Raw genomic sequence first — 25186 nt, forward strand, 5'->3', positions numbered from 1 at the left:
GCGTATATATGAAGGAAAGGGGTTTGGACAAGTCTGACTGTAGTAATAAACTCTCCAAAGCATCCACTTGTAAGCTAAGGAGACATGGGAATTGGGCAGCTAATGCATGGTGTAGTTGTAACAAATGAAAGAACATAGAGTTCAGTTGGTTGAATATTCTTTTAAGGATTTTAAAAGAGGAAGGGGAGCCCTGAATGAATAATTGAGTTAACACCCTAATATCATATATAGCCCAGAGGGAAGGATCTGGTACAGTGGTAAAGTGAGAAAGAGCAGGGTTTCCCCATAGGGGTGTGTGAGGGGAGTACACGTCCACAGCCAGGTATTGATTCCTAGTCTGTCTCCAGACTTTCAGAGTCATCTTCATTGGGGTCAAAACTGCTGAGTTAGAGTTTGGACCCCTATATGGAAAGTTATGTAATACAGAGTAGGAGCCCAAAAGAGAGGCTTCTAAAATATCCACAGCGTTATCTCGGGGCTGGGAGAACCACCAAAATACAATCACTAGGACTGCTGTCCAGTAGTATAACAAAAAATTCAGAAGGGCCAGGCCACCACAGTCCAAAGGTGAGTGAAAAACCAACCTTGCCAACTTCGGGGTTCCCCACCACTCAGAGAAACAAGGAGATCATGCCTTCCAGCTTAATGAAAAAAGATTTTGGAAGAGGGGTAGGAGTTTAATGAAAGAAGTAAAGAAACTTAGGCTGGTAGATTATCTTTATCAAATTTGCGTGACCGACTGGGCTAAGAGGCAAAAGAAGACCAAACCGAGCATTTGCTTTGGAATTGAGACAGATGATTATCAGCAACATAGAGAAAGGGGTCATGTTGAACCTCCACACCAAAATACATAAAGTGTTACTAAACCCAGGACCCTGCATTTACTATATCTGGTCTCCCACAGTACACAGAACATGGAAGTGCAATTATTTTAGTAAATATAAACTGCTAAATACCTTTTCTCATCAGCAGTTAGGGTAGTCTTGTGACTTCAGCTGAGCACTGGTTAAAGCTTGTAGGAGGAGTTTTCTTTGTGCTCTAGGAGGATGCAGAACCCCTGACCTCTGTCTGGACGGTGCTGATTGGCCCTGTGCTGATCACATGCACTCTCCCAAGAAAAAAAAAACATCTCTAGCAATACACGCTAAACTAAGAATGTGCAGAAGGGTCATGGGTTCAGTCTGTCTTATCAGCGTGGACATTTGAACAAGAGGAGGGGCAGAGAAGTCAGCATCAAACAGCCTTTTTATACAATGCAGAAGATTAACTCCTTATGTTCCACAGTGAGTATATAAAGACTGATTTGACTGTTGTGGATTTAGTAATACTTTAAATTTGGTAACAGTTTCCAGTGAAGCCATAGGTATAACGGGGTATGACATATGTGAAGTTATCCACAATATCTAAAGCAGCTTGCAAGGAGCAGGTGCAGCTTGCAATACAACAAGGTGTCATCTGTGTTTAGGGATATGCTTTCTTCCCAAACCCCCACTGGCAGGCCTCATAGGGATTCCGAAGCTCTAATTAAACATGCCAAGGGCTTCATGGCTAGAGCAGAAAGACCGGCAAAAGGGGATGGCCCTTGTCATAAAGTGTTATTTGTGCACATGCACTTCGTGGGAGACCTGTAGAAACAACAAGAAATAAATGTAGGCTCGAAGCCAAGAAGGACCTCCCTCGGGTATTCCCATTCCACTGAATCAAGTGTTTTTTTTCAGCATCAAGAGTTACAACAACTCTGGGACCACCTACGAGGGACTATACATAAATATTAGTAAACACTCATTGAATATTTATGTCAGTGCCTTTGCCTGGCATCAAACTTGTTTGGTCATTGTGGATCAGGCTAATGCTAACAGTATTTAACTGATGTGCTAGGATTTTAGCAAAGATCTTTGCATCAGTGGACAGAAGGGAAATTGGGCAGTTGGACTTACACTGGCTTCAATAGGACCACTACTATTGCCTGTGACACAGAGGATGGAAGCACACTGGCCTCCAGAGCATCCATGAGGGTAAGATGGAAGTGAACAGACTTGGATTCTACAGTGCAGATTGTTAAGAGGGTGAGAGAACCAGGAGTTCCAATTTAGCCAGAAAGTTGAGAAGGTCTGGCATAGTATAGGGCACTCTAGAGGTATAGAGATCACTATAGTAATCAGCAAAGCAGGAATTGATCCGCACTGGGTCCCTAAGAATGGTCCCATCAGATACCGAGATACCCGCAATGGTAGTAATGAGGGTTTGTTCCCTCACCAGCCAGGCCAGGAGTTTCCAACCTTGCTCACCCTGCTCAAATATGTGCTGCTTCTGATGGAGCATTGCTTTCCTAGTAGCTGCCATATAAATAAGCAAAGATTTGCGAATAGCCAGTTGCAGGGAGCGGTGCACATTGCGTCGGGGTTAAAAGCATAGTGTGACTCTAGGTCACGCACCCACCGAAGAATATACGTAAATAATGGACAGAGGGCTCAATTCACAATGCTGTATTTTCCTCTTTAAAAGTTGAGATAAAATACCTCATTGCGTTTTTCAAAAACATTTTTGCAGTTCACAAAAAAATGCTGCTAAAATAAGGCATGCGTTATTTAATGCAAATATGCAGTATTTATCTCATGCAATATCCAGTCGGATGGATACAGTTGAGAAGAATTAGAACCCCTTTCAGTTTTTATTGCTAATAAAGAGGTAATATGGTTTAAACCATAGAAATGAGAGACAGTGACTCACTACGTCATTGCGGTCCCTGCAGTATATGTATTACCATATTTTTCGCTTCATAAGACGCACCTGACCATAAGATGCATCTAGATTTTAGAGGAGGAAAACAAGAAAAAAAATATTCTGCACCAATGGACTGCAGGCATAGTACAAGAGATGACCAGAGACTGCAAACATAGTACAGGAGATGACCAGAGACTGCGGACATACTACAGGAGATGACCAGAGACTACGGACATAGTACAGGAGATGACCAGAGACTGCGGACACAGTACAGGAGATGGCCAAAGGCTGTGGACATAGTACAGATGACAAGAGACTGTGGACCTTTGGGGAGCGGAGAGGGAGGGGTACTCGAATTTGACAGGTACCCGCTCCCACTTTCGCGGAGTTGTCCTTCCCCCTCCCTCCCCGTAGTCTTCTGGGACATGTGACAGGTCCTGGAAAACTACAGGGCCAATCAGAAAGCTCAGTGCCTCTTGTGCATGCGCAGTGGGCACCCGGCTGTGAAGCCGCAAGCTGTCACAGCCGGGTGCCCACACTAAGGATGCCGGCGCTGGGGAGAGAAGATTGTGAGGGCATCGCTGGACTGAGGAACAGGTAGGACCACTACTGGAGGTCTGCAGGCGATGGGGAGAATACTGAGCCGGCCACTCCATATTTACTCCATAAGACACACAGACATTTTCCCCCATTTCTTGGGGGAAAAAAAGCGCGTCTTATGGAGTGAAAAATATGGTAATACAAAAGAGAAGAAGGTGACTAGAATACCAGTCAAGGGGAGCTGCGTTCACAGGACACACATGGTGTATCAAAAACAATTAAATTATATTAAATAAATACAAAATATCTTTATAAATGTCAAATATTGAATGAAAATACTATTAAAAAATTACACACATACAGTACTGTATATACTATAACTACCCTTCTTCCGCCAATAAAAAAGACAATGTTGTCTTTTTTATTGGTGGAAGAAGGATATTTATACTGTTTATGTGTGAAATGTTTTAAATACATTTTTCATTCAACATTTGACATTTGTAAAGATATTTTGTATTTACTTAAAATATAACTAAAGGAAAAACATTTTTTTTTAGTTTTGGACAGGGTATTAGAACACCTTTTAGGTTTTTATTGCTGTCTGTGTCCCTGTTTGGGAGATTCACCCTCTCTATTTGTCCTGTTTACCATTATCATTGAAAGTAAAAGAAAACCCCAAATTTTGGGTTGTCCCCAGAAAAGTAATAGAGGGTAAATTTTCCAATGGGGACACTAGTTCTGGTGACCTGAGGGCCCAAAGGGATTCCCTTAATTTACAGGGATTTTCTCTCACTTTCTGTTTTGGCAATGTGAAAGGAAGTGAAGGTACCAAGCGTGTTTGCTTTATGAGGTAAATACCGCATAAGGTGATAGGAAATTAACATGTTCAGCATCGCATTTGATATTTGGGTAAAGTGTGTTAGATCACATAAGTACTGCATGTGATATGCTTTTGTGAACTGATCCCACAGTGACCCAAGAAAAAAAATACCCCCTCTTCTAAATACAACCACCAAGACAAAGCCACCTGCAGTACATATCCTCTCCCTCCTTAAATTGAAAGTTAAATGCAGCAACTAAGAATGCATGAATGTATGAAAGTGTATGTACTGTATGCCGTGCACACACTGCAATCGGTGGTTACCTGGCTGAGGTTGATAACCTCTGATTCATGCTACTCAGCTTCACTGTCCTCACCGACAGCCTGCAAGCCATCCTTCTCTGCTTCTCATCCTTGTCCCTCTGCACCTTTTCTCCCATGGAGTCTGCCTCCCAGGTAGAGTCACAATCATCCACAGTGGTGATTTCCTTTCACAAGCCTTTATTAGTTTTCAAAAGAATGTCCCAAACACAAAATGTGAACTAGAAACATTCAGCAAGAGGGATTTCCATAGAAACTTAAGAATCAGAGAGATCCTCCTTACAAAGAGATTTTACCGGATAAATTGGCCAATAATAGCAGATGTAGTTACAAGGTAACATAATCGAATATATAAAGACAAGGAAAGGATATTGTACATAAAGAGGCTAGAACCTATCTTACAGAGGCACCACATAGGTAGTGGAGAACTTAATATCAGGAGTGCTATGTATTTCTCATGAATGGGCTGGGATAGCTACGAGCCAATAAAGCCATACGTAGTCTAGAACCAAATGATGGAGAGGAAAGAAGAGGGAATAAATGGAGTTAGAAAAGAGGAGGTGGATATGGACATTATCTATGGAGTCATCCTATAGCTCAAAACTAGAGATGCAATTACACAATAAGATAAATATTCACTTCTCGTGCCCAGGGCTCCTTCTTTCAAAATGGTTGACCTTATCTAAAAGAACACTAACAGCTTTTTCTTGGAGCATTATACAAGTAATTTTCCGCCTCGTGGCTTTGAGTAAGACAGTAGGCTGTTTCCATGAGTGGGCGATGGTCAGTTTTGCTCCATGAAGGATGAAGAAGATTAGTCTCTGATTGTTTCTGGGGATGTGAGTTAGCGGTATATTGAGAAGAGCAAACTGTGGATTCTGGGGGGCAACAAACCCTGTAACTTTTCGAATCAGGTAAAAAACCTTATTCCAGAACCCACGAATCCTGGAACAGGATCTACATGTATGGAGCATGGTTCCCAGGAGTTCATATCCCCGAAAACAAAGCGGAAAGGCAGTAGGGTAGAGTTTAGCCAGTCTTGTGGGGACCATATACCATCTGTTCATGAGTTTAAAATTTCCTTAGATCAAGGAAACATATAAAAAAACCTCGAAAAGGAGTGAAGGAAACTCTTATGCCAGTCTTCTAAGTCCTACTCCATTGACAGCTCAACTTCCCATTGTAACATGTAGCGAAGCTTGTTTGTTCTCGGCAAGAGACTTATAAATGATTGAGATCCCCCCTCTCTGCTCTAAGCTCCAGGAGCACCATTGTTCATAAGGCGTGATTCGGGGAGGGTCCAACTTCTTCTTCCAAATCAAGTGCAAGAAGTGAGAGATTTGGAGGAATCTAAATCTCTCTGTTGGAGGCATTTCAAGAGAATTTAAACAAAATCTCAGGGTAAGTGGTCCTGAGGAGTTAAAGTGGTGATTTCCTTAAAGTGTATCTATACCCACAACCAAAAATGTTATATATTGCAGCTTACTTAGTCCTTAGTGTGATGGTTGCATTTGTTATCTCTTTTCAAGCTTCTTTTGCTTTATTGTGACTGAGTAATCTTTCAAATAACACACATCCTGTTCCTGGGTGGCTACATCTCTCCTCCTCTGTATCTATGGAGCGAGCCATGCTGGTCACCCTAGGCTGCTGTCCTGGTATGGACTGCAAACATGTCTGTATCTCTTCATCTCCATTAACCACTTCCCGTCCGGCCCATGTACATATACAGCCGGACGGGAGCAGTGCAGAAGCGGGTGGCCATTGATAAACATCCTCCTGCTTCCCTGCCTGTGCGGGACCTCTGTGTGAGGTCTCAATCATGTGATCACTGATTGGCCAATCAGTGATCACATGAATAGTAGTAAGCAAGATGTCACTTCAATGACATCATTGCTTACTACTAGTGAAATCTGTGAATGATCACAGAGGTCACATGGTACAAGGCTATTAACAACAGCCTTGTACCATGTGACAAGCTGTGGCCAATCACAGCTCTCACTGTATTTCTCAATGGCTGCAAGAATGCAGTCAGAGAGAAAGAGAAATTGTTGCTTTTACAGCCTTTATGGTGTAAAAGCAATCAGTGTAAAAAAAAAACAAATCTTCATCACCCCCCATAAGTAGTACAGTGTCACTACGGTGACACTGTACTGCTAGGGTGACAGTATGTTAAAAAAAACATAAATAGTAATATACAAAAATAAAATTAAAATGTAAAGAACATTTTTGAAAAATTATCATTTTTGGTTATAAACTAATTGGGGTTTGTGACGGGAGTCACTTTGGGTGGGGGGCCCATGGAACACAGCCCCCTTTAGAGAGGTGGGGAGACCCCTGCCTCAGCTCCCCATATCCCTCTTATGTGTAAGTCACCCTGTTCCTGTTAGGGGTACAGGGTGGAATGTCCTGCTATTGTGGAGACATGTATAGGTGGGGTGGGGGGTTGTTCATTGTTTAATGCCATGTGGTTGTCCCATTGTTCTATTGTGTGTCTTGCTTGGGAGCAAACTATTATGAGATGTATATGTTTGTGTATTGGCTTGGTGGGGGGTGTCTGCTGTGCTTCTGTTGCTACCAAATGTATTGCCCTGCCCTGTGTATATATCTTCTGTCTGTGTTAAAATAAAGCAGTATTTTTTCTGGTTTCCTTCAAGTCTGGTGCTGACTCCTCTTGTATGGTCAGCGGTGGTGTCTGTGGATCTGTGTTTGGACAGGGAAGCGGGAGTCTAACGGAAATACCCTAGTGCAGTTGGGGTCTGGTTCTGTTACAGGGTTTTTTTTTTTACTAAAAAGATAGCTGAATACATTTTGGCCAAGATTTATGAAGAAAGATTATTTATTTGCAAAAATTTTTCTCAAAATGTTTGGACTTTTTCATTTATATAGCAAAAAAATAAAAATCCCAGTGGTGAATAAACACCACCAAATTAAAGTTTTATCTGTCTAAAAAAAATGCTAAAAAATTCATATGGGTACGGTGTTGCATGACCGCGCAATTGTCAATCAAAGTGTGATAGCACTGAAAGCTGAAAATTGGCCTGGGCAGTAAGGGGGTGAAAGTGTCCGGACTTGAAGTGCTTAAACAGGGAGCAGGGAAATTGGTGGTTTACAGAAGATAGCTAGGAAGGAAGATATTCTTTGGTGCAGTTCAAAGAAAGGGACAAGGGCACTACATTCCTGACAAGATCTAAAGAAAATTGATGCAGCCACCATGTTTAAGGACTGTAAGCTACAATGTATTATGTTTTTGCTCTTGGGTTTAGTTCATTTTTAAAGCTGACTCCAATAAAGAGGTTCTCCTTGATAGAGCATAGTTCTAGTGTGTGCTGAGCTGCCACAGATAGCAGAGGATAAAGGTGTGGTCCTCCCTCCTGGCCACAAGTGCTAGAACAGGTGGAGCAGGAAGTACAGCCCACATTTTCTCTCTGCTCCTTCTTCCTCCCCAGAGTCACCTCTCCACTCCTCCAATAGCGTGACCCCCAAAGAATTTGAATTTCAGGCATTCATCTCTGTAAACAGCAAAGCTCCACCTGCTGGCAGTGTGTCAGATCTCTGCAGACAGACCACTGCTTCCACACAGAGAACAAACTTCATATTAGGCAAGTTCCTGGCATGTGTCCATCAGTAAAGCTGGCTTTGGTGCAAACAAATTTAACGTTTTAAATTATTTTTGTTTATATAACATTTTTATTTTTCAAATAAATGTATATTACAGGATTTATTCAGCTCTGTGTGCAATTTGAGCTTTAACAATTTCATCTTGTAACAGCAAAGCTCCACCTGCTAGGTGGAAAATGGTAAATATGAAATATGAATATATAATATTTTGTATCTACCCGATTAAGAAAATAAAACAGTTTACAACTTGTATATGTTAGCCATGAACATAATAAATAACTAAAGAAAATAGATCAAAAATACTTTATGTAGCGCTACCTACTTGTATCTTGCCCAGGCTTTCCCCTAGATCTCCTCCTGCAGCCAAGCACACAGCATTTTTACAGCCAAGTGCACACAACTTCTGCCCATTACTCCAATGATCAGTCTAAGGGTTGTAGTTTTTTTGTTGTTTTATTTTGTTTTTGGAACTGGGATAGGGAAGGGATATAGTAGGATACTCCAAAGCAAACTATGCACAATTGAGCTTTCTTTATGTAGAACTGTGTAGCAGAATGTACAAGAATGGAGCAAAGTCCCTCTGTGGAAATGCAGAACGTAGTGGACAATTGCTCTTGTGGACACCAGCCCTCTAGCTTACACTCAACAGCTGACTATATAGGTGCTGAGGGGGTTAAACCGTACAAGTTCCAGCATCCATATAGAACAGTCTGTACTCACAAGGTCCTTGCTACAGGTCACTTTCCTCCGTGATACCAGATGGGATCTGTAGACATTCCCTTCAGTCAGCTCTCAGAAGCACCCTAGGTTTCAGCATTCTGGCCATTGGGTCGTCCACTCAAGGCCTCCTGGCAGCATGAGCCAGGGTGGCAGCCGCCTCCCCTGGCTGGAACCCCCTTCTCAGAGGAAGAGGAAGAGGAAGAAGAACCCAGATCACATGTGCTCACTGAATATAAATACTAGTACCCTGTATGCTTAGGGGCACCACTCCCTGTGTCTGTTTTGCCAATAAATAAATAAACATACATACATACATACATAAATGGCTGTACATGATAAGCATGGAGTCATAATAAAAAAAGAAGGGTAAATTTATACGTGCGTCTAAATCTACCTTTCTGTATACAAGCTATGGAGCTATGACTAAATGCTAGTGGAGCGTGAAACGCATTAGCTGGAGTCCTGTATCCCTGTCATGTTTGTGGAATATGCTATAAGAACAAATAAAGGTGATTTTATTGGATGTGCGGCTATCGGATGTTTGTTTGTATATTGGAGTCTGCTGCGGACAGGGCCAGCACCTAGGAGTTAGTGTGTGTATGGTAGTGGAAGAGGGAACCGACCTGTAGCAGTGTTCTTAAATCTACCTTTCCTCTGAAGAATGAGCTGTGTTTGGATTGTGCTTCAGAGGCTACTGACAGGTGAGGAAGCAATGTGACATCCCACTCACTGCTTGTTTTAACCCCATTTTTGCCAACAAATGTGTCACTACAGAATGTATTGCACGAGGTTGCGGTGCGTTTGAGAAATTTCTCTATTTGCCCAAATGCGATTGCTGCATGTAAACTCCCCTATTAACTGCCTACTGCAGGTTAAGTGGGAGCTGCTGGCGAGTGGCAAAAATGCGACTCAACCGCACATTTTTACCACCCCCAATGGCACATCTAAATGAAGTCTAATACCTTTTTAGCATGTCATTAAAAGACCAAATTCTAGGAACAAGTAGAATTTATGATCAGAAACAGAAGCATGCTTAGTGTAAACACAGAATTTTATGTTTATGCTTCATGTTGTAAATTGATATTAAGAATGACATTCTGCAGAATGTGCTTGCTGTGGAATGCGTCTAGATTAGGAAATAAATCCAAGACTCAGTACAAAATGTCCATTAATCTAACACCTGTTAATATGCAAAAAAAGACCTATCTATCTATCTATCTATCTATCTATCTATCTATCTATCTATCTAAAACATATCAATCTGTCTACAGTGAAGGAAATAAGTATTTGATCTCCTGCTGAGTTTGAATGTTTGCCCACTGACAAAGAAATGATCAGTCTAAAAATCGAATGGTAGGTGTATTGTAACATTGAGAGACAGAATAGCAACAAAAAAATTCAAAAGAAATGCATGTCTAACAAATTATGCACTGATTTGCATGTTCATGAGGGAAATAAGTATTTGATCCCCTTCACAAAACATGACTTAGTACTTGGTGGCAAATCCCTTGTTGGCAATCACAGAGGTCAGACAGGTACAGTTTCCTGTAGTTGGCCGCCAGGTTTGCACACATCTCAGGAGGGATTGTGGCCCACTCCTCTTGGCAGATCCTCTCCAAGTCATTAAGGTTTGGTGGCTGACGTTTGGCAACTCAAACTTTCAGCTCCCTCCACAGATTTGCAATCGGATTAAGGTCTGGAGACTGGCTAGGCCACTCCAGGACCTTAATGTGTTTCTTCTTGAGCCACTTCTTTGTTGCCTTGGCCGTGTGTTTTGGGTCATTGTCATGCTGGAACACCCATCCACGACCCATTTTCAATGCCCTGGCTGAGGGAAGAAGGTTCTCACCCAAGATTTGACGGTACATTGCCCTGTCCATCGTCTTTTTGATGTGATGCAGTTGTCCTGTCCCCTTAGCAGAAAAACACCCCCAAAGCAGAATGTTTCCACCACCATGTTTAACAGTTGGGATGGTGTTCTCGGGGTCATAGGCAGCATTCCTCCTCCTCCGAACAGCGCAAGTTGAGTTGATGCCAAAAGCTCGATTTTGGTCTCACCTGACCACAACACTTTCAACCAGTCCTCCTCTGCATGACTCAGATGTTCAGTGGCAAACTTCAGATGGGCCCGGACATGTGCTTTCTTGAGCAGAGGGACCTTGCGGGTACTGTAGGATTTCAATCCTTGTCGGTGTAGTAAGTTAACCTCTTGCCGTCCGCCTGCTGTTTATAAACGGCAGGGCGGTGGCAGTCCAGGGTCGGGTTGCCTTTCCTAAACGGCACCAGCCTTTTCTAGCTGTGCGCGCTCCCTAGGAGCGCGCACCACCGCGATCCGGTGTCCGCTGTGTCCTCCGGACACAGTGAAACACCGATCGTCGGACGGGACCTCTGTACGAGGTCCCGGTCATGTGATCACTGGTTGGCGAATCAGTGATCACATGCAAAGTAGTAAGCAAGATGTCACTTGTGACATCATTGCTTACTACGTGTGAAATCTGTGAATGATCACAGAGGTCACATGGTACAAGGCTATTCACAACAGGCTTGTACCATGTGACAAGCTGTGACCAATCACAGCTCACTCAGTATTTCTCAATGACTGCAAGAATGCAGACAGAGAGAAAGAGAAATGATTGCTTTTACATCCTATATGGGTGTAAAAGCAATCAGTGTAAAAAAAAAAAATCTTCATCACCCCCCACAAGTAGTACAGTGTCACCATGGTGACACTGTACTGCTAGGGTGACAGTATGTAAAAAAATAAATAAAAATAAAAAATAATAATATAAAAAAAATAAAATAAAAATGTTTAAAAATTATAATTTTTGGTTATAAACTAATTTGGATTTTTTTTTTTTACTAAAAAAATAACGGAATAAATTTTGGCCAAGATTTAGGATGAAATATTATTTATTTGCAAAATTTTATTTAAAAAAACACTTTTTTTCAAAATTTTTGGACTTTTTTATTTACATAGTAAAAAAAATAAAAATCCCAGCGGTGAATAAATACCACCAAAATAAAGCTTTATCTGTCTCAAAAAAATGGTAAAAAATTCATATGGGTACAGTATTGCATGACCGCGCAATTGTCATTCAAAGTGTGATAGCGCTGAAAGCTGAAAATTGCCCTGGACAGGAAGGGGGTAAAAGTGTCCGGACAGGAAGTGGATAATTGGTGACTGATAGCTGAAGAGAAGGTGATGGGCTTTGGTGCCAAGACTGGTAACTAGATTAAGAAAGCACACAGTAGACGGCATCTGTTGGAAAGTGATCTAGACACAAAACATGTGTCATGGAACATGGGAACAGAGCTTTCTCTGCTTAAACTCCACAGTCTACTAAAGTCATTCCAAGTTATCACTGCACAACAGTTAGCACATTACACCAAAATCATCATGACCACTGTTGCTGTTTAATAGACTATCAAAGTTGGTGCAGCCCAGGGTGCAGTAGTTCCTTTCCTTTTGTGATTAATTTGCTGGAGTGCAACAAGCCTGACCAGCATGCGGGGATTTTGCAGTGGAGCTTGCAGTGAAGACAACTTCTTATGGAACCTGCACAAAGGTGATTTGATTAAACCAGTTTTATAAGTCAAATAACATAACATTTTAATACATTAATGGAAACATTTTGCAAAACATGTTTAATAAAAAAATAAAATAAAATGTAAAAAAAATGTTTAAAAATTATAATTTTTGGTTATAAACTAATTTGGATTTTTTTTTTTTACTAAAAAAATAACGGAATGAATTTTGGCCAAGATTTATGATGAAATATTATTTATTTGCAAAATGTTATAAAAAAAAACACTTTTTTTCAAAATTTTTAGACTTTTTCATTTACATAGTAAAAAAAATAAAAATTCCAGCGGTGAATAAATACCACCAAAATAAAGCTTTATCTGTCTCAACAGAATGGTAAAAAATTCATATGGGTACAGTATTGCATGACCGCGCAATTGTCATTCAAAGTGTGATAGCGCTGAAAGCTAAAAATTGCCCTGGACAGTAAGGGGTAAAAGTGTCCGGACAGGAAGTGGTTAACAATTGTTTTCTTGGTGACTGTGCTTCCAGCTGCCTGGAGATCATTGACAAGATCCTCACGTGTAGTTCTGGGATGATACCTCTCTGTTCTCATGATCATTGACACTCCACGAGGTGAGATCTTGCATGGTGCTCCAGACCTAGGGAGACTGACAGTTGTTTTGTGTTTCTTCCATTTGCGAATGATTGCACCAACTGTTGTCACCTTCTCACCAAGCTGCTTGGTGATAGTTTGGTAGACCAGTCCAGCCTTGTGTTGGTCTACAATCTTGTCCCTGACATCCTTGGACATCTCTTTGGTCTTTGCCATGGTGGAGAGTTTGGAATCTGATTGTTTGATTGCTCCTGTGGACAGGTGTCTTTTATACAGGTAACAAAATTAGATTAGCAGCACTCCCTTTAAGAGACTGCTTCTAATCTCAGCTTGGTACCTGTATGAAAGACACCTGGTAGCCAGAAATCCTGCTGAATGATAGGGGATCAAATACTTATGCAAATCAGTGCATAATTTGTAAGGCATGCATTTTTAGACTGATAATTTCTTTGTGAGTGGGCAAACATTCAAAATCATCAGGGGATCCAATACTTATTTCCATCACTGTATCTTTATACAATGTTTATATATCAGTTTATACTTTAACCACTGCACTGCTCCCGTCCGGCTGTTTATATACATGGGCCTGACGGGAGCAGTGCAGGAGTGGATGGTCGTTTATAACATCCTCCCGCATTCCCTGCCTGTGCACACTCCCTAGGAGAGCGTGCACCGCGCAATTGCTGTACGGGACCTCTGTGTAAATAAAAATCCCAGTGGTGAATAAATACCACCAAAATAAAGTTTTATCTGTCTCAAAAAAATGCTAAAAAAATCATATGGGTACAGTGTTGCATGACCGCGCAATTGTCATTCAAAGTGTGATAGCACTGAAAGCTGAAAATTGGCCTGGGCAGGAAGGGGGTGAAAGTGTCCGGAATTCAAGTGGTTATGGAACATAAAAGGAATTTATAACAAAAACGGAATGTTACAAAATTTTTTTTTCTAACCTTTATGAAAATGTTTGGCAGTAAAGTCTACCAATCCTTTTTACTGCAACACACGTCTCAATAGACCCAAGTGATTGATGTCTTATTATTTCCCATATGCTTTCAATTTTTTCTTGTGCAGTTTTCTACTACCATAGTACTACATATTGATTTAGGCTGGCTTCACACTTCTATGTCTGTGTTTTCCTGCATTTTTTAATTGCTTTGGGTGTATGCATTGTCATGTGTTGATGTGTGCTGCTATTTCCACCAAAACCTCCATTTCTGTGCATTGAATGTTCAAAAATGCACATAAAATATTTTGGCCAGTGCATTGAATATCAATAATTGCAAACACACAGATGTGAATGAGCCTGTTTAGATTGTTATTTAAAATTTATAACATATTGTAATGTTTATATGGTATATCTGTTTGGTAGTTAAATATACTGTAGGTAATTTTAGCAGAAAATGTTTATTTCAAGATACATATTGTTCTGTTTCAAATGCTGATATATGCAATGACATAGATCCAGTCTATGTGGACAGTATGGCCACTTGCTGACTTTACAGAATCAACAGGCAGTTTAACCTCCCTGGCGGTATTCCCGAGTGTAGCGCGGGGTTAACTTTCAGTACCAAAAGCAGTAACTCCGAGCTACACTTGAGATTACCCTGCAGCGTTGCTCAGGGATTCCCTCCAGCGCTTACCTTGTCCTTCGCTCCCGCTATGTCCCCCCTACAGCGTCCCCGGCCTTCTCCTCCGGCCGATCCCGGCATCCGCCTTCCAGGTTCCGTTCCCTGCAAGCGTCGGGACATACAGGACGTAAGGATGGAACCAGCAGGAAATTCAAAAATTTTAAAAGTGACATTCACTCAATACACTAAAATCTCATAGTATAACATTACTGTATCAAACCATTTCACATACATTTTGTCCCTAGTTCTTTGTCCTGTGCCCTGCCTGCATTTTTACTGTTCTTTCTGCGTGGAAACTGAGAAAAGTCCATGGTGTCCAAAAAGTGTCCCTCTAGGTCAAAAGCGATTTTAGACCAGCAAGAGAACAGCGATCGTAAATTAGAACTACTTGCAGAATTGAGTGATAATGCAACCAATTTTAAAACTCCCTCACCACTGTGTTGTCTGTGTGACAGCTGTAGCAGCAGGGGGAAGCACAGGACAGCATATCCATATGGTCACACTAGCCCCAGTTCTCCTCCACATGAAATGCATGCCCCAGATTCATGTACCTTTCTATAGACATTTGTCATATGGAGGCATGTTGAAACTCTAAAGAGTGTTTTAGCTTGTGATTAGTGGTTAACATACAGTATATACATACTGTAGATCCATAAAGTAGGATGAAGTTTTATATGAGTCTTTGAGACCTGGTACATGGCTTCCTTGGTGACTTCAAGCTCGGGCAGATGACTCAGTTCCTGGAACTTCTGGTTCTCTCTGTTGGACTATCTAGGAAAATCCTGTAATCTTTTAAATAGGGCAAGTTCTATTACTTCAGGGCTGCTGTAAATTTGTTCTAACCTCTCCTAAGCAACATTGAAGCCTATCTCTGGTTCATTGATGCAAACAGTATTACATTTCTTAACACAGTTCAATAATTGAGGAGCTAATCATCTGCAAATCAAATACTTGCATAGATGGGATGCTAATGTACCACTACCCCCTTAAAAGTCGCTGAGTTATTTTCAGGCTCCCTATCATTCTGGACCCCTTTCTGAAAGCCCAACCCCTGCTGACACCATAGGATTCTTTTGACCAGAGTAAATTACCACCAGAAAGTAAACACACAAATTAAAGTAAACTGATATGAGGTTTATATTAAACTTCAATAAAAGCTTGGTAAGACAGTGCAAAATGCTATTGGTATGTGGAATGGCAATTATTACTCTTAGTAAATCTAAGCAAAGAAACAACACACACAGCAGAATCTCAATCAGTGTTAGCAAGCCTGCTTTTCAGAAGTTAACCCAACACCTGAGGTGTTGTCAACCCTAGTGGACAATGAAAACTAGCAACAGTATAACTAGCTCAATTTGAGCCCTCAGAATCTGATGGCAAGGCTTAAATCTGAGATAGAAAGAGCTCTTTGACCAGGTTAGTCAATGTCCCTTTAAATGCAGAGAAGATTTTTTTTTTGCGCTCATTGGGGCCCAGTTGGTGTACAAGTAGGGAGTGATGAAGGTGACAGTCCCTCAAAGGATGAATGCAAGGAAAGGAAGAAAGAAGGACAAGTACTTTCCCTTTAATGGGCACTTTACTTGGGTACTGTCCCCTTTAATGCACTGAGAAAAGGGAAGCTCTAGGCTAATAAGGTGTCAAACTTAGACTAGGGCTTGTTGGCAAAGGGCAACTCCACTATGGGCTGCAGCAACCAATGGCAATGGTGATAGAAGTTCCTTTAGGAGGGCAGGCCAATGGTTAATGAAGCATTGGTGTGATCTGGCCTGCAGAAAGTGTGTACTGCAGTCAGCTCTGATGATTGGACTATGCTGCAAATGTGTTCAAATGCAGCAGCTGTGGGAACTAGGCCACAACACCTGTTAACTGAATGTACTTTGTGCAGTAAAAGTAGCAGATATGAGGCGAATGTCAGTTTTCTCTTGTTTATCTGATGTATATGACTCTCTCACCGATCGTTGGCTTCCAGCTGGTTCTGGTTTCTCTCTCTCTCAGCGGATGGGGGCCCCCACAGATTTTCTGGCCTCACTTACAGCATTCCATCTGGTCACCGCACTCCGGGTCACCTGCTGGCAGACTGTATCGCTGAACAGGGCGGCAAGGCTAGTGGTCAGTGACTCCTTGCCTCTCCTCTCTCTAGCTCTCTGGCCTGGTCTGGTTCCTTGGCAAACAGCACAACTCTATCTCTCTGCTTCTGTTCTCCCTAGCTCTCTCTTTACCCTCTTGCTTCTTGTCCAGTCTCCCAGGCGTCTGTATATATCTCCCCCCCCCCCCACACACACACACACACACACACACACTCTCTCCAGCTTTTCTGGGAAAAGTAGTCCTCTGCTACACTGCTCCCCAGCAATTCAGCATTCCGCTGCTCTACAGAGTGTGAGTGCCACTGAATTGCCGAAATCTGCCATCTTGTGTTGGTTTTAACATCCTGCAGCTGACATTACAGCAGGGTGTTACATTAAGGTTCTGGACTATTAACCTGTTAGTTCACCTGCATCCTAATCCAGCACCAGGTCCCCCCTCTGGAGTGCAACCACCAGCACTTGCGGGTTTATCAATGTGGTGTGGAAGGCCTAACAGAACAGGGCATTACAGATTTTGCAGATGCAGTACTTAAACAAGGCATGTCTGCACATAAGATAAAAGCTGTTGAAGGCATATCTGAACATGAAGTGGGTTTGTTATATTCAGAATTGGTCACACTCCCATGTCTGCCTATATCAGCACCTAGAGTTTCCTCTGAACATGCCTGATGTGTCACGTAGTCACTCACAGACAAACTTGACATTGAAGATGGTGTATAGGTATAAATAGAAGAATGTTTTGCTGACTATGAGCCGATCCTGCCTCAACCAGTCCAATTCTGTGGCCTTTAGTCTTCTTTGGTTTTCTCACTTGTAGATAACCTCCTTTTAGAGGATCTATTGGTAACACATAATACACGGTTAATTCAAAAGCCTATACAAATGTATCTATCTATATTTATCCATAGTGTAGTGTCAAGTTTTTTTGAGTCAAATGATGTTTTCTAAATCTCAAAATAAAAAGTGCAGCCCTAAGAAAACCAGTATAAGCATTCAAATCAGGCAATTAAATGCCTGTTGTCTTAAAAAGCCAGGCATACCCCTTTTGACAATGTACTTGTAGTATGAAATGCGTCAGTACCCCTTTTCTTTGCTCTGCACCTAGCATTTTAACTTCCCAGCAATCCCCGGTGAGTATCCCAGAGCCTGGACGAGGTTGATTCATTTACCCTGGCTGTATCCTATAACTCAAGGAAGGCCATCTACTCCCAGGCTGCATTCTGGACCACCCTAAGAAGGGATCCCTGACTGATATGGACAGTATATGATACAACGTGCCTTACCTAAGCGCTTCTAGTGAGTGCGCATTTCTTACATTCATTAGCACACCCTCCTGAGGATTCATTCACTGGGATTGTACTTCATCACCTGGAGATTATCCTGAATATTATTGGGAAGATTTTACAGAGATGTTTATGACAATTTATGTTTCAAAACGCATCAGAAGTTGCGTTTTATGTAAGGGATCATATGCACATGCGTTTCCTAGGCATTTTAAGACAATACGCATTTATTACTTACCATTTTATTGCCTGATTTGAATTCTAATACTGGTTTTCTTAGCGCTGCACTTTTTATTTTGTTATTTTGAGATTGTAATGAAGGCTTATGGTGTACCTTTAGTGTTTTCAGCTGCTTATGTACATATATCTTTATAGCACTTGCTACATTTCATACTATGATGTTTTCTAAATATTTTATGCCAAATGTGTATGCAGGTTTTTTGCACTTTAACCACTTCAATACTGGGCACTCATACCCCCTTCCTGCCCAGGCCAATTTTCAGCTTTCAGCGCTGTCGTACTTTGAATGACAATTGCGCGGTCATGCAATACTGTACCCATATGACATTTTTATAATTTTTTTCACACAAATTGAGCTTTCTTTTGGTGGTATTAATCACCACTGAGTTTTTTATTTTTTGCTAAATAAAACAAAAACACCTGAAACTTTTGAAAAAAAAAACCTGGACCTGGACCTCTATGTTCACTGTGGTGATTCACGTGTATTGAGGATTTGCAGCACTGGGATTCTGGGTGCAGTCATCAGTAGGAAGATCCTCTTCTCTTTCTGGAATGTTTGAAGAGTTTTTTCCATCATCATTTGTGTGGACTATAGTCACTTTGGAGATTGTCCTTTGATTTATTCACTGTTCATTTTCACAATATTGTTTGTTTTGAGCAGTGCAACACCTTCATTCACTTGTTAGAAATGGGGAATACAGCCATGCTGCAGAAGCTGCACCCAGTGGAAAGCAATGCAGCATCAACAATCAGCTTTACAGCTTTACAAAGATATCCTGTGCTGCTTGGTGCTCTTCAGACATGATGGACCGTTGTTATTTCTTTTATTTATTTGTCTTAATACGGATATATGTATATGTATATATATATATATATATATATATATATATACATATACTGTATATTGGACAGCAGTCCAATTGTATGTTCTAACATTGTTGTATCTCTGGGGGAGTGTATTGAAGAGAGGGACCACTATGCATTTTGGGGCTTTTCTTTTCACTAAGGGACCATTTAATTTGTGTGTTTCCCCCTTGGTGGTGGTAGTGAACATGCTTTTTTCCCCAGCATTTATGGTCACCTCTGCACATGCTAGGTTTTACATTCCACAACAGATCAAGAAAAAAGATGATGAGTCAGAATTCACTACAGATTAGGCAAATTTAAATCTAAACATGTTCATTCAGACCAGGGGTCTCCATATTTTCTGAACAAAGGGCCAGTTTACTGTTCTTCAGTCTTTATGGTGGCCGAAGTGGCCAGTCCCTCAGGCTTGATGGTCAGTGGGAGTAAAAAATTGACATAATGCTTGTGGTTAGTAGGAGGATGAATAATACTCCATCATTGATGTCAGTGGGAAGAATAGTGCTCCATCAATAATGTCAGTGGAAGGAACAGTGCCCCAACATTGGTGTCAGTGGGAGGAATAGTTCCCTACTGTTGGTGTCAGTGGAAGGAATGGTGCCTCATTATTAGTGTCAGTGGGAGGAATAGTGCTTTCTATCAATGGGAGAAACAGTGCCACATTTGGCCAGTTTGGAGCACTGATTCAGACTAACCAGTTAAACATATGTTTATTCAGACTAACCAGCTGACAATAAGTGGCTTGCACTGTTGAATAGATATAACGTTTCCAAATAATTATGACCATTTTCTTTAGCTAATTTCAAAGTGTTACTAAACCCACAACCGTAAAAGTAGCCTGTATATGCAGTAAAGCATGCTTGTTATACTCACTGTAGAACCTAAGGGGTTAATCCTCTGCACTGTGCAAAAATGCTGTTTGATCCTGACTTCTCTGATCCTCCCCTTCTTCCAGTGCCCCCCTCTTATCTCCTGATAAGACATATCCTGTGGAGACACTATGCACATGCTCAGTTTGGTGTGTTTTGCTAGAGAGGTTTTTTTTTTTCTCTTGGTAGAGTGCATGTGATCAGGGCCAATCAGCACTGTCCAGACAGAGGCCAGGGGGTTTGCATCCTCCTAGAGCAGAAAACTCGTACACGCCTTAACCAGTGCTCTGCTGAACACTGATAGAAGTCACAAGACTGTTCTAGCTGCTGATGGGAAAAAGTATTTAGCAGTTTATATTTACCAAAATAATTGCATTTCCATGCCCCGTGTACTGTGGGAGACCAGATATAGTGAATGCAGGGTCCTGGGTTTAGTAACACTTTAAACCGGAGTTCCAGGTGAATGAAAAAAATAAAAGGCAGCAGCTACAAAAACTGTAGCTGTTGACTTTTAGAATACAGACAGTTCCCTGTGCCTCAGTCCAGCGGTGTCCTCACCATGGCTGGTTTCACCGTCCATCTTTCTCTGCCTGGCACATCTTCAATGTGGGCACCAGGCTGTGATAGCTTGCCACAGCCGGGTGCCCACTGCTCATGCACGGGAGGACAATTTTCGCTTCCGATCACCATCTCACCAGCAGTGGGAGCGGGTACCTATCAAATTCGCCTCCACCACATACACACTCCCCAAAAGTGCCAATCCTTAACGGGGAGCGGGGGACTAAACCCTAAAGTGGAAGTTCCTCTTTTGGGTGGAGCTCAGCTTTAAACTTATGTTTATGTGGATAGTAGACACTCAGGTTGTGTAGTGTGCTACCAGATCTGCTATTACAACTTTTAGGCATTTTATATGGTAACATAGTTAAACATAGTTAAATATATAAAATAAAAGAAGAAAGTTTTGTCATGGATGACATGAAATATGGTATTTTGCGGCCGTGAAATGTTCGCCCTTAGTGGTTTTTATTCTGTTGCAGAGATCTTGAAGTAATCTCAATTTTATCTGTGGTTTATTCAGAGAAGCACAGATTTAATCTCTTTTTACAATTGCTCTAGTATGAAATAGCATATAATTAATAGTTATGGATTCAGAAGCATTATTCATTTGAAAAGTGTTACATAAACAGGCTTTTGTTCAGCATAAATATCAGTCGTTCCAAAAATCTGGAGAACTTCCAAGAGATTACTTAAACAAGGATATTGCTGAAGGCTGAGAGGGTTTTAGGTATCAAATGTGTTCTTTGGGTTGACATTCTCTGCAAAAAATGAACACAGTATTGCTAGATTATATACAGTATTAAGGGGGTATATTTATGGTGATTATCATATAAGATAGTGTATCATTAACATATAAACCTATTGATGTGTTTTGTCAGCTGATATAATAGGTGTTATAAAATAACAGGTGTCATATTCAGTATTAGTGTGGATTCCAGAGCCATCAAGTAATCTATGTCATTGCAGCCTCTTATATTGTAATTCTGCACATTATGACCATTAAGACAGTAGCATTTATCCTCTAACCCAGACTAAGCCCTACATTATGGTGAAATGCGTTAGTGGAGAAGTCTGGGTCTGCCAGCATGATGTCACTCAGAGAAAAATAACATATAATTAAAATAAGCAAATAGCAGTAGTTTGGCCCTTTCTTTCATGTATTCTAACAAAGTGGTGTTTACCCTGTAGGTCAGCACTTAACCTCCCGCCCGCCATATAGTAATATGATGGACGCAAGGCGGTACTCCCGTTCTGGGAAGACGTCATATGACGTCCTCCCATTCTAACCGCGCATGCGCGGCTCCCGGAGCGCGCAGCAAGGCGATCAACGGTGCGCTGTGTCCCTCGGACACAGCGGATCACCGATCCATGGAAAGAGCCAAAGATGTTGGCTCGGTCATGTGATCAGCTGTGTCCAATCACAGCTGATCACATGTAAACAGGGAAATGCCAGTTATTGGCATTCCTCTCCTCACGAGCTGTCACGCTGACAGCACGTGAGGAGAGGAGAGTCGGTAATCGGCATTCCTCGGGGGGGACATGTACACTGATCATCAGAGTACTGGTAATCAGTGTGCCCTGATGATCTGTGTAGCCCCAGCAGCGCCACCTGTCAGTGTCCATCAGTGCCAACTCTCAGTGCTCATCCATGCCACCTATCAGTGCCACATCAGTGCCACATCAATGCCACATATCAGTGCCCACCTGAGCTGCCTTTCAGTGTCACCCATCAGTGCCAGTCAGTGCCACCTATCAGCGCAACATATCAGTGCCAGTCAGTGCTGCCTAACAGTGCCAGTCAGTGCCACCTAACAGTGCCAGTCAGTGCCACCTAACAGTGCTATATATGAGTGCTGCCTTTCAGTGCCCATCAGTGATGCCTGTCAATGCCCATCAGTGCCACCTAACAGTGCCTCCCCATCAGTGCCACCTATCAGTGTCCATCAGTGCAGCCTATCAGTGCCCATCACTGCAGCCTCATTAGCTCACATCAGTGAAGGAGATCACTTATTTACAAAATTTTATAACAGAAACTAAGAAAAAACTTTTTTTTCCAAAATTTTCAGTGGTTTTTGGTTTGTTTAAGAAAAAATAAAAAACCCAGAGGTGATTAAATACCACCAAAAAAAGCTCTATCTGTCACAAAAAATGATAAAAATTTCATATGGGTACAGTGTTGCATGACTGCGCAATTGTCATTCAAAGTGCAACAGCGCTGAAAGCTGGAAATTGGCCTGGGCAGGAAGGGGGTATAAGTGCCCTGTAGGCTAGTGGTTAATGGGGTGCCAAACTCAATATGTGGTGGAAGGGTCCCAAAATTTAAGATATGACATTGGTTTGCTTGTGTTCTATTGGCAATCACACTTTTCAGGACCCCAGTGGCAGACCCCTAATCAGGGTCCCAGAAAACAAAAACAAACTTTCATGCCCCAGGATAGAAAACTACCTACACTAGAAAAATAACATCTGTAATTGTACCTGTTGCTGGGGAAGCAGTTCCACTAATTTTTCTCCAATTTTTAAAGATCAGCAGAAATTTCTGTAAGACATACATTTACTTTACACAATAATTAAAAAGAAAAAAAGTTTAGTGAGAGAGCAACAGCCGTGTCCTCCTTAGTCATGAAGAAACATCACAGGTACTGACACTTTACTAGTGTAGAATAGATGTACTACTAAACTAAAACAATAGCTACTGATGCATACTCCTACACAGCTCCCCCCCCCCCAACTCTACTTATACAAATGAAGGAGACCAAAACCAACAATTGGAGTAAAATGGCCATTACAGCCTTTTATTAAAAATATAACCTAAATAACACAAAACATTCCTTAAAACAGAAACATAACAATAAAAGTTGTTGGTCTTAGAAGGCACAAAAACAATACTGTTTATTCCCTGCAGAACCTTAACCATAATAGTAATGATAAGCCTCCAGCCGCAACCCATCGGCTGAGACAAAACACACAATCCGCAGTGCACAACAGCCACCTTGGTAACTGGAATACACCCGAGGACAGCATACCACCGAAGGGTCCCAACCATTCACTTTAGCTTCAAAGACCAACAAACTGCCCAAGTGTCATAACAGACCAGGAACCAGAAGACCTTGAACAAACACAAGGGAGAGTGGGAAGGAAGTTTCTTGTTCTGTCTTTCACCCCCTGTACTGAATATGTTTGACCCTACGCCACTCCCAAAGGTGCTCAAGACCCCACCCCACACCACAGAATCACCAATCAGGCAAATTTTAAAGCCTCGCCAGCCTATCCTTAACCCTCTCCTGTCTTTATTACCCTATTCACATGTCATGTCTGCCCTCCGCTATTTTTTTTTTTTGCTACGGGCATCGCTTTGCCATTAATGTTAGATTACATGCATTGGGAGACATATCAGAATAATTTAAAAGACAAATGCTAGTGTAACAGTTATACAATTGAAATGGATATAATGTTTATAATATATATGATGCATATGCAAACAGAGAGCTGCTTTATCTACCCATGGATTGTAATTTTGTACAGCCAGTTCTGAGATTTAAGCTGGCCATACACTGCTCATAATCTGGACGGTTCGGCAGGGACCACATGACTACAGGGACTACATTTTGATAACTGTATGGGCTTGTTTGATGGACTCCTTTCGTAGGGACATGCTAAACTTTGATCAATCAGTCAATTAGCTGCAGCCATTGATCAGTGTATACTGACGGGGGCAGATGCTACTGTCAGAACACAATGTCCTTAGTACGCTGACCATGTATGTCCTTAGCCTTGCTAGACAGCACAGACTTTTCTCTACTGCAGTTAAGCAGTACTGTATAGACACTAGCCCGCCCTCGCCTTGTGATTGAACAATAGGGAAGTAGAAGAAGAGTGATGTAATCTCTTTACTTGTGTTGGCATGTTGCTTGTATTCACAAATGCATACAGCAGAGCCTAAAGCCAGCCATAGATGGGTCGAATTTCCACCGGTTCAGCATCACTCTGCTCTGCCCCTCCAACGCTCACTAGAGCACCAGGCTGTGCAGGGGGCAGGAGTGATTGGCTCAGTTTCCCAGGGACTCTCTGAGAGGCTGAGCCAGCTGCAGATCCAGGTATCTGGGTGGATCCCAACATTAAAGTCGGGATAGATCCAGAGCCTTGACCTGCTGAGTGGCATCAGCTGACAGTAGACTTTAGCGCACTGTCAGCTGAAAACGGGTCACAGGAGTACAGAATGAAGTGCACTCCTGTGCCCCCAGGAGAAGTAGGGCTAAAAGAACTTTGACCCTACCTCTCCTTTAATGTAGTCCTTCTTTTAGTTTTCCAATTCCACTACATTTTTTGTTAACCAGTAAACAAAACTGAACTGCATATTCAATTTAGTTTGCACTAAAGCTTTGAGTAAGGGCAAAATTGTCTTCACTTGAGTCCATATGGAGTTTAACCCAAAATGGTTTCTGCGAGCTTTACACACTGCAGAGTGGCATTGTCTGCTGTTTTTAGGTCTGTAATCTACAAGAATCCCTAATTTTTTCCATGATTGATTCACCTAATTTTACCACTAGCCCTGTATGTATATTTCATGCATATTTTCATCCCTATGATACATGTTTTTACCTTTATCTATACTGAAACACAAAAACAGCTCCTTTACCCAGGAACCCTTTGGGCATACCTTTTGACTATTCAGAGTTTGAGGAATTGATAAACATTCTTTAAGCCATTTTCCTATCATCTACATTTTTAGATTTCTATGACAGTTTTTGCAAGGCAGCATACCTGGATAGAAC

At 41.6% G+C, this 25186-nt stretch overlaps 1 protein-coding gene across 1 annotated transcript in view; it reads left to right on the forward strand.

Annotated features, from left to right (window-relative positions):
* The window catches only part of PDE7B (phosphodiesterase 7B), a 460575-nt gene that overhangs the window by 148997 nt on the left and 286392 nt on the right, over positions 1-25186 (forward strand). The window lies entirely within an intron of this gene.

Source organism: Staurois parvus, unplaced genomic scaffold (assembly GCF_062004578.1).
Source record: "Staurois parvus isolate SC_StPar_1 unplaced genomic scaffold, SC_StPar_1.0 ptg000165l, whole genome shotgun sequence".
Classification (NCBI taxonomy): domain Eukaryota; kingdom Metazoa; phylum Chordata; class Amphibia; order Anura; family Ranidae; genus Staurois; species Staurois parvus.